Genomic DNA, 7,562 nt, shown 5'->3' on the forward strand with positions numbered 1-7,562 from the left:
AAAATATTATTAATTGCGGCCTCAAAAAAAGATTTTTACCACTTATGTAGAATTAAATTACCTTTCTAACAATATATCAGCCACTAAAAAAAAAGCCTTCCAGGGTGTTCAAAACCCGAAAAACAAACACACTTCATTGTGCATCAAATCACAAAAATATTTTTTTTCACTTCATAATTGCGGCCTCAAAAAAAGATTTTTACCAATGATGTAGAATTAAGTTACCTTTCTAACAATATATCAGCCACTGAAAAAAACAGCCTTCCAGGGTGTTCAAAACACGAAAAACAAACACACTTCATTGTGCATCAAATCACAAAAATATTTTTTTTCACCATTCATAATTGCGGCCTCAAAAAAAGATTTCTACCACTGATGTAGAATTAAATTACCTTTCTAACAATATATCAGCCACTGAAAAAAACAGCTTTCCAGGGTGTTCAAAACACGAAAAACAAACACATTTCATTGTGCATCAAATCACAAAAATATTTTTTTTCACCATTCATAATTGCGGCCTCAAAAAAAGATTTCTACCACTGATGTAGAATTAAATTACCTTTCTAACAATATATCAGCTACTGAAAAAAACAGCCTTCCAGGGTGTTCAAAACACGAAAAACAAACACACTTCATTGTGCGTCGTATCACAGCGACTAAAACAGAAAGATATCGCTGGGCAAAATTAAATTTTACTCGCAGACATGGTGGTCGGTACTATTGGTCTGCCATCATCGCTTTTATTTCATTATAAAAATCATTATAACACGTCAACCCTAGATAAGCATTTATTGCTAGGCTGACTCTTTCACTTTATTTTATTGTGAATAAATGGATCAACAAAATAACTTAAATTACACGTTCCTCTAGCCTGTGTATGCTTGTGTATGTATTATGTTTGTGTATGTATTGTGTGTGCATTGTATGTGTCAATAATTAACAAAATAACCCAACGATATCTTTAACAATCAATTCAATGATAAATTTAACTGACTTCAAATTCAACAATGTTCGTTTATGTCTATGTGCGTTTTATTCAATGGGCTTTTTTGGTTGTGCTATTTTTTCAGTCGAGTAGCATCGAAGTATGTTTTTTAGTATTGAATTTTAAGCGGTGTGCGCTCGTGTATGTGTGCCCTTTTTATTGCAGCCAATCGCACAACGTAGTTCATCATTAGGTTAGTTGAGAGCGGTGCCATTGGTTCTGCATGCATTATGCCCGAACCAATGATTACAGTTTATAATTTTCCCATTCATACCAATATATGTTTATATATGTTTGTGTGCGTGTGTGAGTATGTATGTATGTATGTACGTACGTATGTATGTTTGTAAATAAATAAATTTGCAAATCAAATCACCCAGTCCGTCCGATTCATTGGTCAATTGTAAAATTTTAACGAACATAAAGTACTATTTTCACGTAGGAAAAGGAATAAAACAATTGAAAGGTTTAGAAAGAAATCACAGATAAATAAAACTGGCTAATAAGCTACCGTCATTTGTCCGAATAGACTGTATTAATGCCTTAATAAGCTACCGTCATTTGTCCGAATAGACCTTATTAATGCCTCCGATGATAATACAGTGCATCAAGGTAACATGATGCAAATTCACTCAAATGACGTTTTAGCTAATGCTAGATCTGAGTCATTGAGTGTTGACGATGAGGATAAAGATGACGTTTTTGATGTAATTATAAAGCTAAGAAAAGAACTACTTGCTTCAGATAGTGATAGATTTATACAACATGTAAGTGAGCCGTTATGCATCGTTTCATATTCATACAAACAGGTTGAAGTTGCTAAACGAAACAAAAAAAAGAACATATTGCCAGTGTTGTATTTTGATTCGACAGGATCGGTGATAAGAAGGACCAGCTCATAGCAGAAAAGAATTTTTTATTACACTGGTGTTATTTCAGTAAATAATAGAATAACCAAATCCGGCCGGGGTCGGATTTAAAAAAAGCCGGATTTTAACTGGAACCAAACTTCGGTGCATCCCTAATTTCAAGTATATGTAGTTGATATAAATTTTTCAAATTATTTATTTATTGCTAATGATTAACAAATAGAATTGAGTTTCTATAACTGTTAACTATCAATCAATCAATCAATCAATCAATCAATCAATCAATCAATCAATCAATCAATCAATCAATCAATCAATCAATCAATCAATCAATCAATCAATCAATCAATCAATCAATCAATCAATTAGCTTATAAAGCGCTATTTCCGCGATGTTCAACAGCGCTCCTCAATGAATTTTGAAAACAGATGGGTCTTGAGATCCGCTTTGAACTTTGCAAGTGATGGAGAAGTAGTCAGAGAAGTAGGTAGAGAGTTCCAGAAAAAAAGACCAGAAAAAGCAAAAGCAGATTTGGCAAAAGAGTGTTTATCACGAGTTAAGAAAAAGCGAGAAGACGATCGTAAACCGGGGCGTTTAGATTAAATTAATATATCTGATAAATACTTAGAAAATAGTTTAGATTGAGACTTATACATGAACGTGCAAATTCTAAAAATTATTCTATATTTTATAGGTAGCCAGTGCAAGAGAACAAGATATGGAGGTATATGAGAAAAGAAAGGAGCACGAGCAACTAGACGAGCAGCAGAGTTAAAAGCTTTACTTAAAGGATAGAGTATAGAGTCAGGTAGACCATAGTAGAGCAAGTTACAATAATCAATCCTAGATAAGACTAACAAAGTAACAAGAAGGAGAAGAGTAGGATCATCAAGAAAAGGCAAAAGTTTTTTTTTAATCGTTATTGATTTAAAAAAATGCATTCTGTGTTCATTGTGTATGTTTTTCTACAAATACAGCAGAAAAATAATAATTATTATCTAATATTTACACCACACAAAATTTAATTTACTAATAAATAATAGAAATTAATAGGATTATCAAATACACACAACTACAGTATTATATATTTTTATTGCATCGATATATAACTATAAAATTATATATACATGTATATATGCATACCTGTTAGCTGCCACTTAACAGCATATAACATATAACATAATATAGCTTATAAGCTTATAATAACATGCATACATGTCAGCTGCTATTTAAACAGCATATATCATATAACATAATATAACATAACATATAATATAACACATGCAGGCTTGCTGTACCCTCTCTCTTTTACGTTTATTTCTTTTTTAACGTGTGTATAATTGGCTTTTTAACGTGTGTATAGTTGGCATCGAAGATTGCTTATAAAATTATATAGGTCGGTCATTGTGGCTAAGTTCAGTCTCATATCTAGTATCACCTTTTAAAACATTTTAAATAAAAGCAATATTTTGAAATTAGTAAATATACGATTGTTATTTTTGACTTGGGTGATAAAAAATCACCCTCCAATTCCCCTCCGAAAGTAAGCTCCTATGATTATATTTATTCTAATTATATTATAATATAATATAATTAGAATAAATATAATCATAATAATTATATATATTTAATTTTAAATATATTATTTTATTCTAATTGATATAATAATATAATTTTTAACGATATCATTGCTTTTCTGAATCACTGGTAGGAGGAACTTAAGTGTTGCTTTGAACTGACAACTAAAAATTGAAACTGCTTGGAAACCCAGTGCTGGTCTCCGATTTTACGATTTCAAGCTTCGTATTAATCCGCGACTTGCACGCCTTATATTATAGCATCTCAACGTCTAATTGGCTGTATGGCTGGTCACGCTTTATAGCATTAACGCGTTCAATTCGCCATGCGAATTCGCACTCCTTTTAGCACTGACCTTATTTATATGTCGTAGATTTAATTTTCATTTATTTAAAACTATAACACATTTAAATTTCATGTTTATAATTCTAGAATATGATGTCACCTCAATGTGCAAGGGATGGTGAATTGAAAGAAGCCTTCAATACATTACGACCAATCTGCGTTGATGTGCTCCAAGATAAATCAGAAACTTCATTGGTTCAGTTGAGGAACGCATTTTTGAAAGTGGATGAACTGGCTTTGGACGAATTGCAGGAATACGTTCTGTTTGCTTTAAGGATTGCATTTAAAAAATCTACTGATAAGTGATTATTATTTTTAATTTATTTATTCATTCATTTATTTGACTATTTCATCTCAATTTTTTATTATTTAATGTTTATTGTTTTTTAAACATTATTCAAGGAGTGAAAATTACTTGATTGCCTTGTATGAATGCTCTTCAACGTTAGCAGACCACATCCACATTGACTCAGAAAATATCTTCATGGAATTCATAAACCACATGGCAGTAGGCATCAGTCGGCCATTCCCGGGGACAGATTTGTCCAATGTTTTCACAAACAGCAGAGTAATTTGTGAAGAAATTAAACTGAATGCTGTCATTGCATTAAATTCATTTTTTAATTGTGCTTCAGATAAAGTGTTGAAATGTTTTTATTCATCAGTTGAATGTTTCCCATTGCTGGGTAGCATTGTTTTCATATTGTTAGGATACATAGAACATGAAAAGTATGCACAATTGCGGTTTTCAGCTGTGAAGTGTCTTATGACACTGGCTAGATGCGAACTTCATGAGGCCAACTGGCACACATCTTGTAGTAATATTGTTCACTTGAGCAATGCAGAACGTGCTTGTAAACATGACAGTTGTAATAATAGCAGTGTGAATAATGTTTTGTCTTGTGGAAAGATTCTCCATAATATAACTCAGTCACCCAGTGCAACTGATGATATTTCTCAACAATCAAACACTACACTCACTGACCTTGATATCATGGTTGGAAATTTATTTGCTTCTTTCATACCAAAAATATCCACATCTTTAACAAAAGCAGCATTGGCTGACTCCAAGCAAGGACAGCTCGTTACTAGTTCAATTGTTGCTGCTTTCAGTTCAATTGTCGAAAGAGTGTTCTCAGATGAGCAACTTGATCAGCCTCACCATCTCCATCTATCCGATGGTTTGCATTTTTTACCTATAAGTTCTTCCATAATGTGTGAGAACATTTTATGCATATGATGCTTAATATATAAATTTTAAATTTCAGAATCAAAGTGTAAAGCATTGCTTGTTGATAAGAATAAGGAGTGGGTGACCGACACTGGTGATAAATTATGCTTCCTCATTGATAGGATTGCTGATCTGCTCAGTGACGATGGCTGGAGAATTAGATATGAATTAGTGAACATGGCTGCTCTTCTCATGGATAGATGCAACAAGTCAGCCGCTTTCAAACTTCTGCATTACGATAATATTTTAGTTTGATTCATAATATGATAATAGATTGACAATATGTTTGATTCATCTTTATTTCAATAAAACTGGAGTGATAAATAAATGATACTTTCTCTTTCTTTTGTTTTTTTACTTTTTCTAATTTTAATTTTATTTCTTTTTACATAAATAAAAATGATCTATATTACATAGTTGCCAACAATACCACATTCAGGAGTTTGAAAAAATCATTCAAGAGATTGTTCAACATCATAATATGCTCCTCTGTGGATGCACAAGCCCTAGTTAAGAATTCATCATCATCAGTCATTGAGAGGATGAGATGTAAGATGCACACGAGATCTGGAGGGCACTTGAATGAACTCCTCCAAGACAACTTGTTCTGCTTGGTCGAGGACCTGCCTGCGTCCATCATGTTTGCTGGTTAGTTGCCTCACAGCTTTGCTTTGTTAGTAAGCTTTTTATTTGGTTGGTCAGGTCATTATAGTTGTTGTTGATGTTGTTGTTGTTGTTGAATTGTTGTGGCTGTTGATGCTGTTTTTTACTATTGTTATCCACCATTGATTTTGACTATTTCGATTTTTATATAGGTAATTATTTGCGTAAAAAAATAAATTTAAAAAATTAATTTACAATGTGAATCTATTTAGTAAACAACAAAAGTTAATAAGTAAACTGATTGAACAGGTGACAGCAAAAGATTGTCAACATTGAACCTCTTGGTTGGTCATTTGAAGTTGCTGAATACGAATGCTGCTACTTTGTTTCAATCTGATGTTCATGTTGATTGTCTGCTAAAAAGTTTCTTCAACATTTTGGAGTTTGATTGTTCAGTTTCACTTGTCTCCGCCGATTATCCAGGTTTCTGGACGATTGTTTTCATTTTAAAATTCGGTTTTTCATTCATTATCGGTTTTCACAAATTATAATGCTAATATTTTTGATAGAAGTTTTAATCATTAATATAAAATTAATCAGATCATCAAATTTTAATGGATCTGAAAAACAGTCATCCAACACTAAGCAAGTACTCCTTTAAAAACTTCACTGATGAGCTTGTTTTGAGTCATTCTCATTCGATCTTTGAAATGATTGGTCGTTGTTGTGACCTGCATCACATGATTGACAAACTTCTCGGCACCATGTTGGGTCCACCTTGTAGTGATAGAAAGCAGGCAGCTTTTTGTTTGGTTGATCTTCTTATTGGGTTCTCGTCATCGTGTAAAGATCGTAGCTCATCAAAAAATAATTTATTTTTTGATGACAAAGACCAAATGTATAATGAAAGATATTCATGGTCTGATGTTGAACTATTAATGAAGTTTGTTTTTTTATATTATAATTTTATTGTTTGAATTTAATTTTTTAATTTGAATAATTCAAATTCACTTTAAATGTAGTGAAAACAATGTTTTTGAATTGAAATAGTTAATTTTGTTATTCCTCAGTATGATAATTGACCAAGTTTTGGACAACTGCCTGTGGACAGATGCATGTGAGATAACATCTTGCAATGTTCCTACATTTTCTGTTACACCATCCTCTTCATCAACATTCTTATCATCATTGATAGTCACCAAACAGAGCCCGTCTAAGGTTAGAATATAGAAGTTCGATACCATAGCAAGAAAATTATTGTCAATCTTCAACATGTTAACATGCTACATGTCTCTGACGTCTTGTTGACAATCTGGTCTACATTATTCTGTCTTTCTGCAGAGTCCAACTGCTTATCTCATCCAAACGATATTTCCAACAGTTAGGAAAATTGACACCACCTGTCTGATATAACTTAGCAACAACAAACAACACACGTTTAGACGACATTTTCCCCGAGATTGGGGGTTGCCGTTTGGCTACCTATGATGAAACCGAAATACTCCTCGACGCCATTCACATCTGTCACTCTCCTCAGTATCACGCAACCCCGCTTTCACTCTGTCCTTCTCCACCTGCTCTCTTCATCCCAATTGCGGACGACTCCTCCCTATCACTCCTTCAACTTCGAACTCCAACACTCGCCCAATCCCGACCCTTTCATCCCTTCTCAACACATGTCCATACCACCGCAATCTCGATCTCCTTATCAATGTCACAATGTCCTCATTCAGTCCCATCATCGACATCAGCTCTGTACTACTCCTCCTATCCTTCACCCCCACATCATCCTCACCTTAGCTCTTTCAGCCCTCTGCAGTACACTTTCCTCCTCTCTCCTCAACACCCAAGTTTCACCACCATATACCATCGCTGCTCTCACACATGCTTTATATACCCTCCCTTTCATCTTCACTGACCATTTCTTTCCACACAATACCCCACCCAGTTC

This window comes from Helobdella robusta (assembly GCF_000326865.2).
Source record: "Helobdella robusta unplaced genomic scaffold HELROscaffold_29, whole genome shotgun sequence".
Lineage (NCBI taxonomy): Eukaryota > Metazoa > Annelida > Clitellata > Rhynchobdellida > Glossiphoniidae > Helobdella > Helobdella robusta.